This window comes from Palaemon carinicauda, chromosome 18 (assembly GCF_036898095.1).
Source record: "Palaemon carinicauda isolate YSFRI2023 chromosome 18, ASM3689809v2, whole genome shotgun sequence".
NCBI lineage: Eukaryota > Metazoa > Arthropoda > Malacostraca > Decapoda > Palaemonidae > Palaemon > Palaemon carinicauda.
Genome location: NC_090742.1, coordinates 90,738,657 through 90,763,656, shown reverse-complemented (window position 1 = coordinate 90,763,656; position 25,000 = coordinate 90,738,657).

Genomic DNA, 25,000 nt, shown 5'->3' with positions numbered 1-25,000 from the left:
AGAGAGAGAGAGGGTGCATCTGTTCCTAAAAATGGAGTCTTTGATGTCATATGAGGGATTTCTCCGCTTTTCTTCTTAGAATTCATCGCAGGACGCAAAGTCAACACTTACAGTTTGAAACATCAACAATTTGGAAATGGATAAACAGCTTCGGAATTTACATAAACAGGTAATATTAGCTCAAGGTAAATAATGGCTTAAAATGATGATAGCTCAAGAAAAATAATAGCTCAAGATAAATAATGGCTCAAAATAAATCATAACTCAAGGTAAATATTAGTTGGAAATTTTTTTATCACTACTGATCACTCTAGGACTACTGTACAGAATAAAAAACCTACTTCACTGATATGACTTTATTAGTGAGTTACCACAATAACAAAGGGATTATCCGAGACCCATTTTTAGGGATTTTATTATTTTTTTTTGGGGGGGGGGGGGAGGGGGGAAGGGTTAGGGGCAAGGATTAATATTCTCTAAGAAACCCCATAGATTAAATTTTTTTTTTATCATAAGTGTAAGTTATGGTAAGCACCTCAAAAACCCGTTGGGAAAATTGCAAGGGATATTTTCACCGGAGAGTGGCTGATATATATATATATATATATATATATATATATATATATATATATATATATATATATATATATATATATTTGGGCTCAAGCCATGTCGTCCTGATGGAAGTTCCTATAGGGTAGCTTCCTAGGGTATATTACAACTACGGCGATATTCCCAGAGAATTTACCTTAAGGTACCAGAATTCTAACTCCTGGAGCGAGTATCCCTCGTGAAAGGGATATCGCGACATATCAGAGGACGTATTCTAGACACGTCACATGGCAATCTACGACCTGAATAGAGATTCGTCTCGTAGGAGGGAGATTGACGAGATACGAATTCGGGAAAGAAAAAGGGGAGCCGCTCCCAAGGCTTCCCTATCCCCCGATTCGTATGCGTGCCTGGCGCCAATCCTGGCGCCATCTGCATTCCTTTTTGCGTAGCTTAACAACTCGGTGTTTTTTCCTGTTTTTCTCGCAAATCTTGGATTTATTCAGCTTTTCATGGCTTCTTCGTCTTCGTTGACCTCGGATAAGTTGAGTATAGTGTCTGTTATGTATAAATGTAGGCTCTTGGTAAAATTTTGAGTGATTAATAGGATTAATCTTTGATACAAGAGCCGTAGCCTACCAGAGGTGTCCTGGACACTGTCACTCGCTAGGTATAAATTAGTTAGTCAGAGTGACATTCCTGGTTGTTTTGCTTAATAAAATTTAGCTATTTAGCTTTACATAGGATTTCCTTTCGTGCTTAGTATTATTTGGCGAAGTATTCGCCATTCTGGCCTACGCTAGGCCATGTAGCCTAGTCGTTTGGTCCTAGTACTTAATGCATGATTATGGTTTTTCCGAGTGTAATTAAAATTTTATTGAAGCTTTAGGCTATTTTATACATTTTAGACTGTGTGGAATATTTCCAAGATTGTATACGTGAGAGTTTCGGTGAATTAGGTAATCGATTCTCTTGGTGCCTAGGCTAATTGCTTATGGAGCCTTAGTATACTTTATCATACTCCCCGATTGCTTTCTTTTCTTCGGAGAAGGTATGCAATCCCTTTCCCTCTGTTTAAGCCTTGGGCTTATCCCTAAGTGGTTTTTTCCGAATTTATTTTCGATAAAACTATACTAGGGTGTTACTGTACCTTCCTGTTCCTGCTGAGTCTGGTTCAAAGAGGGACAGAACAACAGAGTTTTTAGTCTGAGTCCGTGTTGTTTGGCTTGGGGCAGAGTCTCCCTCGCTGACCTAACACTTACAAAGGGAGCTGAGCTCCCTTAGGTCACTGTCGAAGGTTTCTGTAGTTATGATTCCTTCTTGTGTGATCGACCAGACTAAGTCCTGTTGCTGTTCTCGGGGAGGATAAATCTTCCCTTGGGAGTTGCAACGCCTTCCTTGCTTTGGTGCTCTGGAAGCTGGCAGGTATTATACTACTGCGCTGGCACTTTCCCTTAGATCTCCCTTAGGCTAAGACAGAGTTCTTGGCTGCGGGTGATCTGTCACTAAAGCAAGGTTGGCAGGACCCTCTTGTCCCTTCCCCCTCTATCTCCGTAATGGCCTAGCCATTACTGTACTGTACCTTGCCGGCCGGCAGAGCTGGCCGGCAGGGGTATTACTGTACCATATGTCATTCTACTTCTGGACCTAGTATAGGTTGGGATATGGATTGACTAAGCCCATTGCCGGCCGGCAGAGACGCTGGACGGCAAGGGTCTTATGTTTTCGAGTGCTGCCCGGACCTCTCTTGGTCCCTCATCCATGCCTGCCGGCAGAGCCGGACGGCATTGGTCAAGGAAGCCTGAATTAAGTTTCTCCCCTTCCTTATATGCACTCTTTCGGTTGCCGGGCTTGGGGGGTTGTGTACACTCTTATCCCGGCATCCATTCTATTTTCTTCTAGTGCTGTACCTGTCCCGGCAGCCGGCCTATGAGGCCGGCTGCCGGCCTATGAGGCCGGCAGCCGGGCAGGGGTAGTCTTCTGGTTCTTTTGCTGCCGGCTGGCATCGGTCTTGTACCTTTGCCGGCCGGCTTATGTCAGTCCTTGTCTGCCGGTCACCAAGAGTGTGGCCGGCAGCTGGGTACTACCTTGTGTAGTTGCTGGCCGGCAATCATTGCCGGCCAACACTGGCTGTTGCTGGCCGGCAGCTGCTGCCGCCGGCACAGGCATTTGAACCAGAGGGCTGCCGCCCTATAGCTGTTAAGTAGTATACTTTAAAGCTAATTGTGGTGTGTGCCGGCCGGCAAAGGCAGGCCGGCACACATCCTCCTATACTGTACTAGTATTCTTCTGTATAGCATATACAGTAAGAAGAAAACTATAGTAAAAGTTTAGGTACAGCACTGTATCTTCTAATACTATTGTGTTTTCTTACACAGCCCTTTGCTGTTGCCCTCAGACAGGAAGCAGAGTTCTTCCCCGTCTATTATCCAGGATTTTTAAAATCATTGCCTAGGTGTGAGCTCCACCTGTTTCCTCTGGAAACCTTGCATTGGTTACTCTAGTAGAGATAAACCATTTTTGATTTTATTATTCGGAAGGCTGCAACAATGGGTTGTGAGGGAAACACAAGTGTGTGTCTTTCAATTATGAATTGTTATGCTATACTATGCATATCCAGTGATACATAGTTCACTTGATACTCATGGAAATTTCTTCTCTTTACAGGAGGACCCTCCGAAGTGCGGAAATGTTTTCTGCAATGTCCGCAGCAAGAACCTCTGCGGACATGAGTGTTGTAGGAGACACGCAGCATGCGCTGTCTCCAAGGATGATCTCCAGTATTGGGACCCTCAGGTATGTACTGTATGCACTAACCTGATTACTGAGGCTTTTGATTCCCCTAGAACGGCGGAATCAAGGGATATAGCTAGGGAAAAGCTTCGTACTTGGGTAAGGGGCTTCAAGAAGAACACCTCTGGCCCTTATCTTCCAAGTGAGAAGATGAGGGCGTATCTTTTTCCCCAGGCATCAGCTGAGGCAGTGATTCCCCAGCCTCAAGAGGAGATCCTTCAAGATCAAGTCCAGGTGGACGAGGAAGTCGCAGATGCGATGCAAGACATCCAGTTGTGTGACAGGATGTCTGACCTGGACGATCGTTTGGAAGAAGACCTCCTGGCAGAAGGTCAGGATCAAGTTCAAACCCCGGATGTCGTAGAGGATGAGGTCGACGAGGTGTCGGCTGCTCCGGTTCAGATGCCGGAGCCTATCCCCTCAACATCGGCTGGCCTCCCAGTAGAACTGGGACAGGCCCTCTCTTCGATTGTTGGAATGATCCAACAAATGCAGAAGGAGAATCAGGAGAAGGCGGCTGCAATGGAACTGCGCATGCAGTCCCTGGCAGAATCACATGGGCCCCGGAAAAGGCTCAATGTGAAAGACCTTCCCATATGCTCAGATGCTAACCCATGGAGGTATGCTGAGCACATGCCGATGACGACTGGAAAGATCGTCATTTCGGATAAGCTGGGTTCAGTTCCCCTAGAGGAGGTAGAATTCTGGCCCAGCAAGGCATCATATCCGGACTGCTATATCCGGCTGAGAAAAGAACCAGCTTCAAGGGAGGAGACAGAGCCGAAGGAGGTCATTGTTATGGACCACGCTAAGGCTCAAGCCCTACTTTCATCCTCGATGAAAGAGAGGGGCTTCTCGAATTCGAAGGTAGCTGCATTGAGCAAGAAGCTCCCTTCGTTTGTGTCCTCTCCTGATAGAGCCTTCCCCTTTTTACAGAAAGGGTTTGCGGCTGTCCTAAAGGCAGTCGAGGCCGGCAAGCCTTGCCCCTCCCTGGAGGAGTGTAAACCCTTGTCGCTGGCTCTACCTATGGACCACAAAGACTGGAAGGATGTCCATCTAACATTCTCAGTGGGAAAGTTGGAGGCTGATATTGCCGGACGGCAATTCGGCGAGGACCTCCCCAAGCTGTCCGAATCCCTTTTACGAAGAGAGTTCGAGACAAAAGAAAGACTGGCTGCCTCAATGTCTCATCAGACTACTCTCGAGACAATGGCAAGTGACCCCAAGGTCCATGAAATGTTCATGGTAGTGGCTAAGTCTCACTTAGCCACAGTGACGAAGGACCTTTATAACTTCGTCAAGGCAAGGAGAGCTTGCAGGGAGTTCGTGTTCACCGGGGCTTCGGTGAGACACGAGCCAAGGAAGTTAATCTCCTCCAACATTTGGGGAAAAGACCTTTTCCCTACCGATGTGGTCAAAGAGGTTGTTGATAAGGCTGCCGTGGAGAATAGAAATCTTCTCCAGAAGTGGGGCCTGGCTATCAAAAGAAAATCTTCCCCGGATGAGGGTCCTCAACCAAAGAGGAAGAATATGAAGACTAGGCTACCATCTCGGCCAGCCAAGCCTTATAGACAGCAACAGCAACTGCAATTGCCTTTGCCTCCAGTGCCCCAAATGGTGGCACAAACCCCGACTGCCTTTCAGTGGGTACCCCAGGCGGTGCCAGGTCAGTCAACCACATTCGCCCCAACGTTCGAAGGACAGTCTTCTTCCTTTCGTGCAAAACCTAGAGGAGCAGCCAGAGGCTCGTCTAGGCGCCCCTCAAGGGGAAGGGGATTCAGAGGTGGTCGTGGTCAGGGAGGCAAGACCTCAGGACGGCAGTCCAAGTGAAATGATACCGGTAGGAGGGAGACTGATGAAATTTTGGGATCGCTGGACCTTCGATCCCTGGGCCCAAAGCCTACTCAAGAATGGACTGGGTTGGAGCTGGTACAGCACTCCACCCCCATGCCTTCGGTTTTTCCAACACTCCACCCCCATTTTGGAGGAGTACGTTCAAGAACTGTTGGAGAAAAATGTGATCCGAAAGGTGAAGTCCATCAAATTCCAAGGGAGGCTGTTTTGTGTTCCCAAGAAAGACTCGGAAAAGCTCAGAGTCATTCTGGACTTGTCACCACTCAACAAGTTCATAGTGAATTGCAAATTCAAGATGCTAACACTGCAACACATAAGGACCTTACTGCCCAAGAGGGCATACTCAGTCTCTATAGACTTGTCAGACGCCTATTGGCACATTCCAATCAGCCGTCGACTCTCCCCCTACCTAGGGTTCAGGCTACAACGAAAACTGTACGCCTTCAGAGCCATGCCATTCGGGCTAAACATAGCCCCAAGGATTTTCACGAAGCTTGCGAGCGCAGCTCTCAAACAATTACGCCTAAAGGGAATTCAGGTAGTAGCCTACCTGGACGACTGGCTGGTGTGGGCAGCATCCGAGACCGAATGCTTGCAAGCTTCCAGTCAGGTGATCCAGTTCCTAGAGTACCTAGGCTTCAAGATCAACAAGAAAAAGTCTCGACTTTCTCCATCCCAAAAGTTCCAGTGGCTGGGAATCCACTGGGACCTTTTGTCACACAGTTTCTCCATCCCAATGAAGAAAAGGAAGGAGATAGCGGGCTCTGTCAAGAGACTTCTAGATTCCGAAAGGATATCAAGACGCGAACAGGAGAGGGTACTAGGCTCTCTCCAGTTTGCTTCAGTGACAGACCCAGTGCTAAGAGCACAGCTAAAGGATGCAACCGGAGTTTGGAGAAGGTATGCATCAAACGCGCGAAGAGACCTGAGAAGACCAGTGCCGCCTCGGCTACGTACTCTTCTCAGACCTTGGTCCCAAGCCAGACATCTAAAGAAGTCTGTTCTTCTTCAGCCACCTCCCCCGTCGTTGACGATTCACTCAGACGCCTCAAAGGAGGGATGGGGAGGTCACTCTCATCGGAAAAAAGTCCAGGGGACTTGGTCCAAGCTATTCAGGACCTTTCATATAAACTTTCTAGAAGCTATGGCAGTGCTCCTTACCTTAAAGAAAGTCTCCCCGCGTCACTCGATCCACATAAGATTGGTGACAGACAGCGAGGTGGTTGTGAGATGCTTGAATCGACAAGGGTCGAGGTCACCACCTCTCAACCAAGTGATGTTAGCCATTTTCCGATTGGCGGAAAAGAAGAAGTGGTACCTGTCGGCAGTTCACCTTCAAGGAGTCCGCAATGTGACAGCGGACGCTCTATCCAGGTTCACACCGATAGAGTCGGAATGGTCCTTAGACGCAGGATCATTTTCCTTCATTCTGAATCAAGTCCCAGAACTGCAAATAGACCTCTTTGCGACGAAAGACAACAAGAAGTTGCCCCTGTACGTGTCCCCGTACGAGGACCCCTTAGCGGAAGCAGTGGACGCAATGTCCCTCGACTGGAACAGATGGTCCAGGATTTATCTGTTCCCTCCTCACAACCTTCTGTTGAGGGTCCTCAACAAACTGAGATCCTTCAAGGGGGTAGCGGCAATAGTGGCCCACAAGTGGGCGAACAGCATGTGGTTCCCCTTGGCGTTGGAACTACAGATGAAGTTCGTGCCGCTACCACATCCAGTTCTGACCCAGCGAGTCCAGAAGTCGACTGTCTGCGCTTCATTACAGAAAACCCAGACCCTGCAGCTCATGATTTTCTCGCCCTAGCGGTGAGAAAGCGCTTCGGGATTTCGAAAGCCAGCATAGACTTCCTAGAGGAATACAAGTGCAAATCGACTAGAAGGCAATATGAGTCATCTTGGAGAAAATGGGTGGCCTTTGTAAAGGCAAAGAATCCGCAGGAGATCTCAACAGATTTCTGCTTATCTTTCTTCATCCATCTCCATGGCCAAGGATTGGCAGCTAACACGATTTCAGTGTGTAAATCGGCTTTGATGAGACCCATTTTATTTGCCTTCCAGATCGACCTAGGTAATGAGATCTTTAATAAAGTTCCGAAAGCCTGCGCTAGGCTCAGACCTTCAGCACCTCCAAAGCCCATCTCATGGTCTTTAGACAAAGTTCTTCATTTCGCCTCCCTGTTGAGCAATGAAGAATGTGCGTTAAAGGATTTGACGCAAAAAGTTATTTTCCTATTTGCACTCGCGTCCGGGGCCAGGGTTAGTGAGATCGTAGCCCTCTCGAGAGAGGCAGGTCGTGTTCAGTTCCTGGATGGGGGGGGGAGCTGAACCTGTTTCCGGATCCTACGTTTCTCGCCAAGAATGAGTTACCCACCAACAGGTGGGGTCCCTGGAGAATCTGTCCTCTGAAAGAAGATGCATCTCTATGTCCAGTAGAATGCCTAAAGGTCTATCTTCGTAGAACTTCAGACTTCAAGGGTAGTCAACTATTCAGGGGAGAAACATCAGGCTCAAATTTATCTCTGAATCAACTCAGAGCGAAAATGACATATTTTATTCGCAGAGCGGATCCTGACAGTACACCCGCAGGTCACGATCCGAGGAAAGTTGCCTCATCCCTAAATTTCTTTAATTGTATGGATTTTGAACATCTCCGTTCATACACGGGCTGGAAGTCTTCCAGGGTGTTCTTTCGCCACTATGCGAAGCAAGTAGAGGAACTTAAGAGATCTGTGGTAGCAGTGGGTCGTGTAGTTAACCCTACTGTTTAACTCTGCGAGGAACAGTGGTCTTAATTGGGACGATTAAGTCCAGGGTGAGTGTGTAGGTACATACTGTACTACAAACTAAATGAGGGCACCAAGTGCCCATATAGACTGTTCCTTCCTTCAAAGGTGAACCTTGCATAAGTTCAGACATGTGTGCCAAGCGTTTCTAACGCTAATGTGATTGATTTGTAATACAGATTTTTTATGACTTGATACCTTGGTATCTCATTAAAGTGGTGTTTAATGGTTTTTCTTTCAGATAAACAAGTTCTGTTTACTATCATACTTATGCTTAAAGTTTTGGGTTACCCTCTTTTATATAAATATATATATTTATTGTTAACCTGTCTGTTTATTATCTGTCAATAAACTTGTTCTTGAGAACCTTGCGTCTCTTTCACCTGTGTCAATTTATTGGTATAATTGAGCATTTTAATTCTATGTATCTTATCTGGGATAATTCTGATAGAATTGTTCTGTTTTGCAAGCTATGTTGCATTGGTTTATGTAAGTCCCCTAATGGGAGGACTCCGTCCCATAAAGGGACGAGGGCGGTTTTATTAGTTTCTTCCTATGCGGATATAAACCTTTGTCCAATACAAGTATTGTGCGGATGACTGGTCAATATATTGACGCAGTGGTTCTATACAAACTATGCTTTACTTAATATAGGGCGAGACCACTATATTAGCTTGCCTGGTATTCATACATAGATATATGTACTCTTCGAGACTTTCCAGAGTCTAGTAGGACTCTTCCCTGTAGGGGGCAGGAAGCTCTAACATAGTTTATAGTTAGTTGAAAAGATGTATAACGGTAACATCTTAGGTCTCTAGGTCTAGTCGACCGGGAATAAATATCTCCGGGGAGTACGGCACGTTCTGAGAATCCACAGATACAGTAATGCTCTGGTACACTTCCATCAGGACGACATGGCTTGAGCCCAAAAAACGGATTTTGAGCGAAGCGAAAAATCTATTTTTGGGTGAGATAGCCATGTCGTCCTGATGGACCCGCCCTTGCCTTTCTAAGAAAGGGCTGTAGGACCCCTCCCTACATACAGTATCTGTAGCACCTCGTGTACGCTACAAGGAATACAGATGGCGCCAGGATTGGCGCCAGGCACGCATACGAATCGGGGGATAGGGAAGCCTTGGGAGCGGCTCCCCTTTTTCTTTCCCGAATTCGTATCTCGTCAATCTCCCTCCTACGAGACGAATCTCTATTCAGGTCGTAGATTGCCATGTGACGTGTCTAGAATACGTCCTCTGATATGTCGCGATATCCCTTTCACGAGGGATACTCGCTCCAGGAGTTAGAATTCTGGTACCTTAAGGTAAATTCTCTGGGAATATCGCCGTAGTTGTAATATACCCTAGGAAGCTACCCTATAGGAACTTCCATCAGGACGACATGGCTATCTCACCCAAAAATAGATTTTTCGCTTCGCTCAAAATCCGTTATATATATATATATATATATATATATATATATATATATATATGTATATATATATATATATATATATATATATATATATATATATATATATATATATATACATACTGTATATACATACATATATACATATATATATATATATATATATATATATATATATATATATATATATATATATCCCTATATATATATATATATATATATCCATACATATATATATATATATATATATATATATATATATATATATATATATATATATATATATATATATATGTTTTTATGTATATAAATACATATATATATATATATATTTGTGTATATATATTCATATGTGTATATATATATATATATATATATATATATATATATATATATATATATATATATATATTTACATATATATTTATATGTATATACTTATATATATATATACATATATATATATATTTATATATATATTTATATATATATATATATATATATATATATATATATATAGGCTATATATATATATATATATATATATATATATATGTTTTTATGTATATAAATACATATATATATATTTGTGTATATATATTCATATATATATATATATATATATATATATATATATATATATATATATATATATTTACATATATATTCATATGTATATACTTATATATATACATATATATATATATTTATATATATATATATATATATATATATATATATATATACACGTATATATATATATATATATATATATATATATATATATATATATATATATATACATATATATATATATATACGTATATATATATATATATATATATATATATATATATATATATATATATGTATATATATATATATATATATATATATATATATATATATATATATATATATATATATATATATATATATATATATAATGTACATGATTTTTAGGCGTACCATGGTTCAGTCAGAAATAACAAAATACATTATATTTAAAATACCTTTTATTATCCACACCATATTCAAAGCTACAATACTTATAAGTCCTTATTCTGCATAATATTTACAGAGAAAGCCTAAAAGGTGTATGCATATAACTACAACTGACGAAGACTTTTTTGAGAAACTCAAATCATCAATGAACTCTTTTGGGCTAATACTTGAAAAGCTCAATGGTCTAGTTACTGATGGAGCTCAGTCATGGTTAGCTCAAATAAATGTTCAGTAATGTATGTTTAGAGTGAACTGGTTCATGGTGATATTGACCATTGTAATTTCTTTTTATGTCACTGCATTTTACATCAGCAGAGTTTGTGTGCACAGTCACCGCAGCTTAACAGTGTTATGTCAGTAGTAGTTTTTTTCCATTAATTCTATCAAAAGAAAAGGATTAAACAGCCGACAGTTCAATGAACCGAGAGTGAGCATGAAGACCTTTTCAGTTTTCGTGAAGTTCATTGACCGAGTAAGTGGAAACATGCTCATGCGTTTTTACACCCTTCGGGAGGAAATAAAGTTTTTTAGAGCGATGTAGTGAAAACCTGTTATTGAACTCAGTGATGATGAAGGGCTATTTGATCTTGCATTCATGATTGACATTACCTAGTATCTCTCAGAACTAAGTATCAGTCTTCAAGCCAAGATTTAGTTTCTCAGTTCCCTGCTTTTAAGTGTGAAAACAATTGAAGTCAAATTAAAACTGTGGAAAAGGCAAATAGAAAACAACAACAGTATGTTTCCCTACCTTGAAGTCAGAAAATCTTTGTTCAACAACCGAGTATGCTTATGAATGTGCAAAATTAATTTTGGCCTTTACTGAAAGGTTAAAAAATGTTAAAAGTAAACAACAGGAGCTAAACATCTTTGCTACTCCATCTTATGTGGAGCCTGCAGATATCTCTTATGACCTACAACTCGAATTAATTCAGCTACAAAACGGTAATAAATTGAAAGCTAGGTACAACAATCTCTCACTTGTAGACTTCTATGAGCGGCATAAAAAGGTATATAGATATTTTTTCATCTTTGAGAAAGCATCAATATGCATCAATATCTGGAACCACATATTGTTATATCAACTCTTTTCAAAGCTTTACTTTAAAAAGAATAGTTTGCATTCAAGACAAACAGATACAAATCTTGGAAACCAGCGGCGAGTTGCAACAAACACTCCTAGTTCCCATTCATCAGGTTTTGTCTCTTCAATCCACATTCTGCAAAATAGTCTTCTAAGCAGTCTGGGAGTCACTTCATATATGGCCAACATCATCGTAGGAGTTATTCCATCGTATCCAGGGGCTTTCCATCTCTTTAATTCTTTAATGATAGCTCTCACTTCAAACACACTAAACTCATTCATGGGCATATGAAGGTCTTCCTCAGCTTTAGGAATATCAAACAAATTATTCCATTCATATTTTATATCCATGACCTTACTGAAGTGTTCTATCCAACGTTGTCTTTCTTCATCTTGTCTTGTTATAACAGATCCATCTCTCTTCTTGATGGATATATGCTTCTTCTTTTTTGCCTCCTATCAGATTTCTTTAGTAATTCTACGATTGACTCTTACACCATATCTACTACTTGAATTCATAGCTTTGTCATCCTCGTCTGATTTCTTATTTAAATATTCTCTTCCGTCATTCCTCACAATCAATACTGTAATATTCAACATGCTCCACCTTGTTCTTTTCAAAAATTCCTAGAAAATTTTCAATAATATACTTCTCTCTTTTTTACAGTACCTTAAGCATATTTTGATATCCATAGCTTTCTCCTTGGAAGTGCATGTCCTAAAACTTCCCTACCAACTAACTGATATATGTTCTTAATTTCACAATATTCTTCAATGTCTACTTTACGACTTATGGAGTCTCTAAGACTTAAAATCGATTCCTACATTCAGTAGCAAATGTTTCTCTGTGTTCATCTTTTAGAAGCTGGGTTGTAAGAAACCTATGTATTCTATCCACATTTCTGTTGGGGGCTTTCAGTTTTAATATAGATTTTATTATACATACAAACATATATACATACATACATAAATACATACATACATACATTTATGGATGAATGCATTTAGGCCTATTTATACATAATTGACAAATGCTAGAATCTAAACATAGGACGAAAAATGTATTTATATCATCACAATATTTCACGATAAGAAACTTCCTCATATGTCCTTATAACATATAAGCATCAATTGTCATATGAAAAAAAAAATGATAAGTCGAAATCGGTGACTAAATAATCGGCATATATTGAAGGCGGAAAATATAAGAATAAGAAGTAACAAAAGCTTCGTTTATGATGCGTGTGAGAGTTCAGGCATTCAACGCATAAAAGTCACAGTGCTGAATTTCAACTGAATGGATCAATAGGACACGTTCCTGGATAGAGCAGTTTTTGGCTTTACTAATGATGCCCTGTGATATTTTGTTTCTGTGAAATAGGGATTATTACAAAGATATTAAGATCCCCCTGTCAATAATTGATTCATCGATGATACTTCTCTCTCTCTCTCTCTCTCTCTCTCTCTCTCTCTCTCTCTCTCTCTCTCTCTGCAAGTTGATAGTTATATATTCATATAGGTCAAATGGTCATTGTATATGTCAAACATACATACAGATAAACAGAAAAGCATGTCCCCAATAACACATTAATAATCATTCACACATACATACTCATACTCTATCACACACACACACACATACACACACAGACACACGCACACACAGACACACACATATATATATATATATATAAATATATATATATATATATATATATATATATATATATATATATATATATATATGAGTGTGTGTGTGTATGTGTGTGTATATTACATATATTATATATGAATATATATATATATATATATATATATATATATGTACTATATATATATATATATATATATATATATATATATATATATATATATATATATATATATATATATATATATATATATATAAATATACATACGTATACATAAATATATATATATATATATATATATATATATATATATATATATATATATATATAATATACGCACATATAATATATATATACATATATATATAAATATATATATATATATATATATATATATATATATATATATATATATATATATATATATATACATATATATGTATATATATATATATATATATATATATATATATATACATATACATATATATAAATATATACATATATATATATATATATATATGTGTGTATATATATATATATATATATATATATATATATATATATATATATATATGTATATATATATTCATTTATATATATATATATATATATGAATATATATATTTGTGTGTGTGTGCGTTTGTACTGTATGTATGTATGTATATATGTAAGTTTATATATATATATGTATGTATGGAAGGAAAAAAAAGAGAAACATCGATACGAGAGCAAATTAAAGTAGAGGACATTCTAACATGTAAGAAAAAGAAATGGGAATGACGTATAATGAGAATGACAGATAAAAGATGGACATTTTGTATAACATAATGGGTCCCTAGAGATTGCAAAGGAAGCAGGGGAAGGAAGAGAGGACGATGGATAGAGATTTTTTTTTAAATTTGCCGGTGTCAACTAGAATAGAAAGACCAATAATAAAACAGTTCAGGCAAGAAGAACATGTCTGAGACTCTGAGGCCTTAGTTCTTCAGTGGGCTAGTGACGACTGATGATGATGATGATCATATATAAACGTGTACTTCCATATTCAATACATTATATTGATTTTTTTATCTTTTCAATCTCTACTCTTACCTTCCTTCACTAGAAGAACACTATTTTTTTCATCCAAAAAGTTGATAACGTTTAATTTGCATCATAACATGCTGGCTTTAGGGCAATTTTGCTCATTTCATCTCAAGATCTAAATGCAAACGCTTGAAAACCTATAATAATGAATCAAATTTGTATGAAGTTCTCATATATCCCGTTTTATTGCTACACTCGAATACCTTTCCATCATCTTGTAACTACCTTAACGTTAAAAACCCCTTTCATTTACTTTCCGAAAAACTTTCCTTTCTTTTTCTACACCTACATCCAGTTATGAACAAGGAAAATGGATGTAAGTAAAAGAGAACGAGTGTCATAAAGTGAATGGAAATGCATGGGAATACAGAGAAAAAGAATAGGAGAGGTCGATAGACGCTTTTGCTATTAACTAATTGCAATGTTCGTGAGATAAAGGGAATGGAAAAACGGAAAAAAATGTTCTCATTCAAAGATGGATGAAAGGGACTCACGTCAGAAGTCATTGTTTGGGTAACTATTGTCCTCTAATTGCTAGCTAATGTTTGAGGTTTGGAACAACAAACAATTCTGCACCTGGTAAATCTAATTCTTATTTCAAGATGACTTCATTAAAAATTATCGCGTGTTTTTAATTTAAAGAATTCAGGTATTACTAAAACATAAATACTCTTAAGTCAATCAAATTGTATTTACCGCATTCATATTTATTTATTTTTTACATTATTATTTCTTCACTAAAATATGAAATTGTTGTCAAAAACCCTATAATTCAAAATGTATAAAAAGCATCTGAAGCAACGTTACTTATCTTTTTTGTTTCGATGTCAGAAGTATCAGCAATTAGGTTTCTGATTATAAACAAAAATATGCAGTGAAAACAGGAAAAAAAAGAGCACAAAATTGGCTCCAAAGAGTAAAATGTTTGCTAGGAACGATAGTTTTTTTCTTTTCTTATTGAAATTGACTATAAAAGTGTAAAACGAGAGGTAATTTACCCTATAAAGAACTTTTAAACCGTTAACATTCGTTTATAAATACACTTTCTACGATATATAAAAAAAAAACTGTGTAACAGGCTGACGGAGCCGTAATATACCAGCTATGTTTGGTTTAAGTCGACTGTGGTGGATCACGGTCAGGGAAGACAAATAACTTTTGCTTAAGGTACTCATCCCAAAATTACTCTCCTGAGGCCACTCCTCTCCATGGAATAATCATAATGGTAAAATGAATTATAATCCAAGTACACAGAAGCAATTACCTTGCACTTAATAGTTCTAAAAAGTCTCCCTTTCCTCTCCCAAACATACAAGTAAATAAATAAAGAGAGAGAGAGAGAGAGAGAGAGAGAGAGAGAGAGAGAGAGAGAGAGAGAGAGAGAGAGAGAGAGAGAGAGAGAGAGAGAGAGAGAGTCCACTTTGGTTATTAGTAAAAAGTGGGAAAAATTAGGGTTTTATCCTATTCCAGTACAATTTTTTTTATATAGAAAAAAAAGTCTTGCTCTGTTGCATTTCAGAATTTGGTTCTTGAAATATTGAGAATGAATAAAAATCAAACAGAATATACAATTTTACTGAATTGGAAAGTCAATTGACTGATTAGAATAGCACTTTGTTTTTGTTCCCGAGGTAAATTTTGATGTATTTACCAGCATATAGCACAAACACTTGCACAAATTTCATTTGCAGGAAAACCTAATTGTTTTTCCCTTCTAAATATTTTCCATTTCATTTCTTTGCATTATAATTCTCGTGATGCATGGCGATATCATCCCATGTATTAAAAAAAAAGGTTACTTAACGTCCTTATTTTTAAAAAAAAATATTAAAAAAAAAGAAGAGAAAAACAATATCTAGTAAGTATTGCCAGCTTTGTTCTGTATGGAAAGAGTGGCAATGCCCAGCAAGAATTTAAACCTCGATAAACACATAAGTGAATGGTCTTTCAATTACATCATTGTTGATGTTTTTTTATATATCATTACAATAATGTTTGGGAAAAGGTTTAAAAGACGACATAGAAGGCTGGGACTGTATCCATCCCTAAATCTTTCAACATATTACGTACGAGCAACATCATGGGACACCACTTAAACGGTTTTTGGTTCGCTGCGCCTCATTTTGGTCTCAAATAAACATCATCTTATTGCTCTTCTGTTGTGGCAAACGGTACTTAGATGTGCTGCACTCGCCAGACACGCAAGTCAATTTAAGGTAGGATTATCGCCTATAACGTTTTATTATAATATTATGTCTACAAAAAAAGGATGTGAGAAGGTGGCAGCCAATCACAATGCTTGTGGCTGGAGTACGATAAGGATTGTGAGCTGGATCCAGTTTATTTGGACTGAAAGTGTATTTTCCCTTTGCATAATATATATATATATATATATATATATATATATATATATATATATATATATATATATATATATATATATATATTTCAAATAAACCATATATATTAATACATTAAAATCTGGATCCTCTTAGCGACCTCGGGATCAGAGCCCCAGGCGGAATCACCCAAAGACTATAATATCAGACCGGCCGGGATTTGAACCCTGGTCCAGGATATCTCTATGGTCACTGGCATACAGATATCCTGGACCAGGGTTCAAATCCCGGCCGGTCTGATATTATACTCTTTGGGTAATTCCGCCTGGGGCTCTGATCCTGAGGTCGTCAAGAGAATCCAGAATTTAATGTATTAATATATATGGCTTATTTGAAATATAAAAAAAACACGTTTAAATATTCAAAAATTTATTATGTGTATATATAAATATATATATATATATATATATATATATATATATATATATATACATATATATATACATATATATATATATATATATATATATATATATATATATATATATATATATATATATATATATATATATATATGATAGAACGATCGGGAAAGATGAAAACTTTAGTGGTCACACGATCGTTCAATATTTATAAGATTACATAACCAACAAGCATCTCTCTCTCTCTCTCTCTCTCTCTCTCTCTCTCTCTCTCTCTCTCTCTCTCTCTCTCTCTCTCTCTCACTTAGCCAAGATACAATTATCTCCTCTAGATTTGAATCGGCTGCGAACCCAGTAATTTTTTTTATGATTTCAGAAATTATATTTCTTCCTCTCTTTCTCTCTCATTCAACTTATGAGTCCCTTCTCTTGACCAAAACATCTCCAGTACTTCAAAGATTTGAAATAAGTTTGACATTGCCCTTTTCTAAATAAAAAGTCCATATAAAATATGGATATCCTTATCTTGACCGCCCCGTGAGCCATTTTAAATGATTGCTTCGTCATGAAAGACGAGAAGTTAAACATACATCTCGAAAGTCTGAAAAACTAGAGAGAGATATTTGATGAAAGTCTACACAAGTCTTGAGCAGCTTTTGTCTTCAAGTTCCGAAAGGATCGAGTTTTCCATGTTGTTAACTTCTCCTGATGAGGTTTCTGATGTTATGGATTCTGACTAAATTCAAAGAATATTCGTTTCTTCTTTCAAATCTATCATATGTCATAAACGAGAATTAAAAGGTGATATGTTATTGGTTACATAAGTTTCTTTGAATCCGATAATTTTCTATACTTCCCTCTCCTTTTCGTCCCTGTTCATACGTGTTCTTCACTGCTTGCTATTGGTTTTTTTTTTCTGCCAAATGGTGCATTATGATTGAAAGAATAAATTATGAAATTTCTTTTCTTCCACTATTTTTCCCGAATCGCATCACCTGGATCCGTTTATATGACAGATATCGCGTCGCATGATGAGAGGAAGACTGTACATCAAAAAACTGTCTTCCTAGCAGTGATGATAGATAAGAAGATCAGTTAATGATATCTCCGTCAGTTAGGCATGAAACTATGTTAAATGTTGAGAGAGAGAGAGGGAGAGAGAGAGAGAGAGAGAGAGAGAGAGAGAGAGAGAGAGAGAGAGAGAGAGACAAAGAGAGAGAGAGAGAGAGAGAGAGAGAGAGAGAGAGAGAGAGAGAGAGAGAGTCATTTGGTTTTAAATTATCTATAATGTGCGCGTGGTAAAAAATTTGATTTCACTCAAGTTATGTATCCTTAGACACCTATTTATTTGTAATTAAATTAGATCTCAATAACTTTAAACAGAATTTCCATTTGACTTGGTTGTAAGACAACGTTTTATTTCCTTGAATACCTATTTCTTGACATCAATAATTGATAGTTGTTTCTATGGAAGGCATGCAGTGATGAAATAGATACATACCAATGAATATTGAAATATCTATCAGTTTGGTTACTAGTATAACTTTTTTTATGTTGTAATGGTATATATAGCATTTGTATTCATATGCTTATTCATCATTCTTTCTTTTGCAGGATCCAACTTATGTTTTCAATTATTGAGTGTTATGATAAGTTATCAGAATCCGTTACGTAATTAGAATAATTTTGAAAATATTTCAAATATTTCAGATTTTATGACAGTTTATAAAGAGATTAAACACAGAGATAGAGTATGCATAGAAAATAAGGGAAGTTTGATTTCAAAAGTAGACAAGACACTTCTCAAGAGAGAACTTAATACCAACCAACAAAGGAAGGAGAGCGTAAGAAGACAACAAAAAACACATTTTATAGATTAGAAAACAAACTAAAATCAGCTCTATCTTGAGCTTATAAATCAATACTTCTCCATTCATTATCTCCTACTTCAGGTTTTGTAGCCCTGGGTCTTCCAACTCTTCTAGTGCCTTGTGGAACCCAGTTGAAAGATTAGTGTTATAGTCTCTCTTGGGGATTGCGAAGAGCATATTATTATTATTGTTATTACTATCCAAGCTACAACCCTAGTTGGAAAAGCAAGATGCTATAAGCCCAGGGGCTCCAACAGGGAAAAATAGCCCAGTGAGGAAAGGAAATAAGAAAATAAATAAATGAAGAGAACAAATTAACAATAAATCATTTTAAAAACAGTAACAACGTCAAAACAGACATGTCATATATAAACTATTAACAACATCAAAAACAAATATGTCATAAATAAACTATAAAAGACTCATGTCCGCCTGGTCAACAAAAAAGCATTTGCTCCAACTTTGAAATTTTGAAGTTCTACTGATTCAACCACCCGATTTGGAAGATCATTCCACAACTTGGTAACAGCTGGAATAAAACTCCCAGAGTACTGCGTAGTATTGAGCCTCGTGATGGAGAAGGCCTGGCTATTAGAATTAACTGCCTGCCTAGTATTACGAACAGGATAGAATTGTCCAGGGAGATCTGAATGCAAAGGATGGTCAGAGTTATGAAAAATCTTATGCAACATGCATAATGAACTAATTGAACGACGGTGCCAGAGATCAATATCTAGATCAGGAATAAGAAATTTAATAGACCGTAAGTTTCTGTCCAACAAATTAAGATGAGAATCAGCAGCTGAAGACCAGACAGGAGAACAATACTCAAAACAAGGTAGAATGAAAGAATTAAAACACTTCTTCAAAACAGATTGATCACCGAAAATCTTGAAAGACTTTCTCAATAAGCCTATTTTTTGTGCAATTGAAGAAGACACAGACCTTATATGTTTCTCAAAAGTAAATTTACTGTCGAGAATCACACCTGAAATTTTGAAAGAGTCATACATATTTAAAGAAACATTATCAATATTGAGATCCGGATGTTGAGGAACCACCGTCCTTGACCTACTTACAATCATACTTTGAGTTTTGTTAGGATTCAACTTCATACCCCATAATTTGCACCATGCACTTATTCTAGCTAAATCTCTATTAAGGGATTCACCAACCCTAGATCTACATTCAGGGGATGGAATTGATGCAAAGAGAGTAGCATCATCTGCATATGCAACAAGCTTGTTTTCTAGGCCAAACCACATGTCATGTGTATATAGTATGAAAAGTAATGGGCCAAGAACACTACCCTGTGGAACACCGGATATCACATTCCTATAATCACTATGGTGCCCATCAACAACAACTCTTTGAGATCTATTACTTAAAAAATCAATAATAATGCTAAGAAACGACCCACCCACTCCCAACTGTTTCAGTTTGAAAACAAGGGCCTCATGATTAACACGGTCAAAGGCAGCACTAAAATCAAGGCCAATCATACGAACTTCCCGACCACAATCAAGGGATTTCTGTACAGCATTGGAGATTTTAAGAAGGGCATCACATGCTCCAAGGCCTTTACGAAAACCAAATTGCAAACTAGGGAGTAGATGATTACCTTCAGCAAACCTATTAAGACGTTTTGCCAGAAGACGTTCAAAAACTTTAGATAATATGGGAGTTATGGAAATTGGGCGGTAATCAGTGGGACTTGAGCTACCACAAACACATTTACATAGAGGAGTAACATTACCAATTCTCCAACTAGTGCTAAAAGCTCCTCTTCTTGCTAACTTGCGCAAAATAACAGATAACTTTGGAGCTACCCCTTACTATGATCTCATCCACATATGGCCCTCGGGTAATCTCTCTTATAGAATCATTTCTTATCCTATCCTGCCACTTAACTCTCAATATTCTTTTGAGGGTTTTGTTCTGAAATCTACAAAATCTATTGGATATGGTTTCATTGTCATACTACGACTCATGTCCATACAGTAACACTGATCTCACTAAACTGATATAAACCCTGATTTTTATTGGTAGTTTCAGGCGATTTGATTTCCAAATTTTACTCAACCTACCCATTGTCTGATATAATTTATTCAATCTTTCATTTAGTTCCTAAATATTTAAATGATTCCACCTCACTAATTCTTTCTCCTCGCAATGATATTTCATCTTCCATTGCATATTCCGTGATCATCATCTTTATCTTTCTCCTTTTTATCTGGAGCCTAACCCCATGTGATATTACATACATTCTGGTAAGCAAGCTTTGCAAGTCCTGTGGTGTTCTGCTAATAAAGACTGCGAGCTAGTTTCCTGTTATAAATCCAATCCGATCCTTCTCCACCATCCCCAACTGTTCTATGTATTACATAATTCAGGAGGAGGTTAAACAACAGGTATATCAATAAAATTATTCCCTTCATATCTCTTATTCATGACTTCACTAAAGTGTTCTATTCAACGTTATCTTTCTTCATCTTCTGTTGTGGAGACAGATCCATCTCTTTTTTTGATGAGTATATTCTTCTTCTTCTTTGCCCAGTATAAATTTCATTAATAACTCTATGAGTGATTCTTACACTATAGCCACTCCCTGATTTCATAGCTTTGTTATCCTAACATGTTGTCTCCAGTCATTCCTCGCTTTTTTTTTCTAACTCAACTATCAATACTGGAATACTTAGTGTGCTCTACCTTGTATTTCCATTACTTCAACGACAAATTTCAACAAACAATTGGTCTCTGTCTCCTTTTTATAGTATACCAAGTATAATTTGATATCCATGGTTTTCTCATTGTAACTGCATGTCCCAAAACTTCACTACCAACTGACTGATATATGTTATTAATATCACACTATTCTTCATTAATAGTTTGCTCTTTGTCTCTTAAGGTCTCTACGACTGCATATCGATTCATACATTCAATCGCAAAGGTTTCTTTGTTCTCATCTTCTATAAGCTTAGTTGTATCAAACCTGGGTTCTCTATCTACCTTTCTCTTGGGTGCTTTCAGTTTTAATTTTAGTTGGGCAATGTGGAGCTGGTGATCACTATCAATATGTATACCTCTATAGCTTCTTACATTTGTTAGAGTTTTCCTTCTCTTTTCATTAATAGCTATGTGATCTATTTATGTTTTTTTGTAATTTCCACACGGTGAAGTCTATGGATATTTGTGGATGTCATTGTTTCGGAAAGGAGAATTTCAAATAACAAGATTGTTTATTGAACAATTTTTTTTTTTAATTTGCCCCATTTTCATTCACAACTTCGCCAAGACCTTCAACACCCATCACATTCTTGATTATCCCTTCCAACTTTATCATTAAAGTAACCAATCACAATTTTCATATCTCTCTCTGGGATCTCATCTATTGAACTTTGCATTTCTTCATAGTATTCCTATTTCCATTGGTCATGGGAATCATTAATTAGTGCATAGTAAACTAAAATACTCAAACTGCATTGCTTTGATTTTAATTTTGCAAGTAACAACTTACTATTTACAGGTTTCCATTCCATTAAAACACACACACACAATATATATATATATATATATATATATATATATATATATATATATATATATATATATATTTATATATATATATATATATATATATATATATATATATATATATATATATATACTGTATATATATATATATATATATATATATATATATATATATATATATATATATGTATATATACACACATATACATACATACATATATATATATATATATATATATATATATACAAACATATATATATGTATATATATATATATATATATATATATATATATATATATATATGTATATATGTATATATATATATATATATATATATATATATATATATATATATATATACTGTATATATATATATATATATATATATATATATATATATATATATATATATATATATGGCTTTGGTCTAAGATTTCTTTAGCAATCACCTTACCCTGTGTTTCAGTTAGGGCTAATATATCCTAACTATATTTCATAAATTCACTCTCCACTTGCTGTAAATTCCCAGTTTGATTCATGGTTCTACCATTTCAATTACCAATTTTCAATTTTCCTTTAGTAATTATAAACAAGGAGATTCTTAGCACTCCTTTATGGTACTCTGTCATTTTCGTTTTCCATAGACTGACTAAATCCATAGAGGACTCATTGGCTAAATTCATCAAAGGATAGTTAGTGCCTTGTGGTGCAAAGTACCTCTCTAACAAAAGCATGTGACCCCTGCCGGTCCATACTAATTTCAGTAAGATCTTCAACCAAGCATCAGGAGTAGAAGCAGAAAAGATATCTTGTCTATCGCCTTAAACCCAATCCTTCACCCTGCTGCAAGTGACTTCATCTAGATTTATGTGGCATTTCCTCCACACAAAAAGTACTCGTTACTCTGCTTATATGACCATTGATAAACATAGATTTCTAAGATAAAATGCTAAGATAATATAATACATACATACATATATATATATATATATATATATATATATATATATATATATATATATATATATATATATATATATATATATATATATATATATATATATATGTATATATACATATATATATATATATATATATATATATATATATATATATATACATATATTTATATATGTATATATATATATATATATATATATATATATATATATATATATATATATATATATATATATATATATATATATATATATATACATCATCCTATCCCCTGTTAATGCTATTACTTTTTTTTTCCATGGGATTGACCTTGATGTCAATTTAACTGACTTTCACGAAACTTCACTTTGCAAACTGTCTCTTGTAACCAAAAGTTTGGAATCATATTTCTATCCTAGGACCCAACCAATGCATGAAAATTTTATTTAATTCAATCTTTTCTTTGTTTGATATTTCTTATGGTAATGGAACGTTATATCAAAGCAAATATCAGATTTACTCTCCTTAATGGTTTTATAGATATAGGACCACATGTATTAAATGTCTCTCGGAAAATGGCTCGTACACTTTCAGTTATTTTTTCACCATATCCATAGAGTGAAAGTTTTTTTGTGTTTGAGCTTCAATGAAAATGGCCATCTACTCTATAAATAACATTTCTTCTACTAAGAGGATCCCAACTCTTTCTTAAGTGCTCTGCCCTATAATATAAGGAGACTATAGTCTAACAATGATCTAAGATATATATGGAAAGATATCTTAATCAGATCTGCTCTATCCATTAAGTAGTTATGAAAATATTTAATCACATTTTAATTACAAAATGTACGGAACCTGTTGATTAAAAGAGCACTGTTAAATTAATCTATAAGAGGTAGCTACTCCAAAAGAACTCGCATAATGTGTCATAGATTATCGAAGCAGAATTGGAAACGTAGATCCAGCGAAACTACAGAACTAAGTTTAGAAAAGAACCATTGTCGCGTTTATCAGTTACTGCATATCAAAAAAAAATTATGGTAACAGAGACAGTGTTGGATAAAAGGAGGAATTGAAGACCAGGAACATCTGAGGAGAGCATTGGTCATCTGAGGAGAGCATTGGTTGTCAAAGACAATCATTTGATCGTTCACCTAAAAATATTCAGACATAATTATGCAAAGTTCTACAGTACAAAAGGTCCTATATAATAACTTGGACTATACACTTATAAAGTGCAACTAAACATTTACTCTGACCCAATGATCAACCAAGACGAAACACTCCTCAACCGAGTTAGCTTTAGTGATTGGGGACCCTTCCGTGTGTGTAGGAAACTGAACACATATAATATGAGAGTCTGGGCATCCAATATTTCGCGAAGATAGTCCAAAAGGGAATATGTGGCATAGGATAGACAATTTGTAATCGAATCACTGGAACATTTTTCTTCAACGAGACGTCAATTTGGTGCATATATTCACCATATCCTTATGACAGAATATAAAGCACTACTACTAAATGACCTAGAGCCAAGTATAATTTTCCAGCATTTTTGTGAATCACCACATTGGGGACAAAGTCCCCTTGGATTTTTAAATAAAGTATTTCCAGACATGCTGATTGGAAGGGATTTCAAGCAAA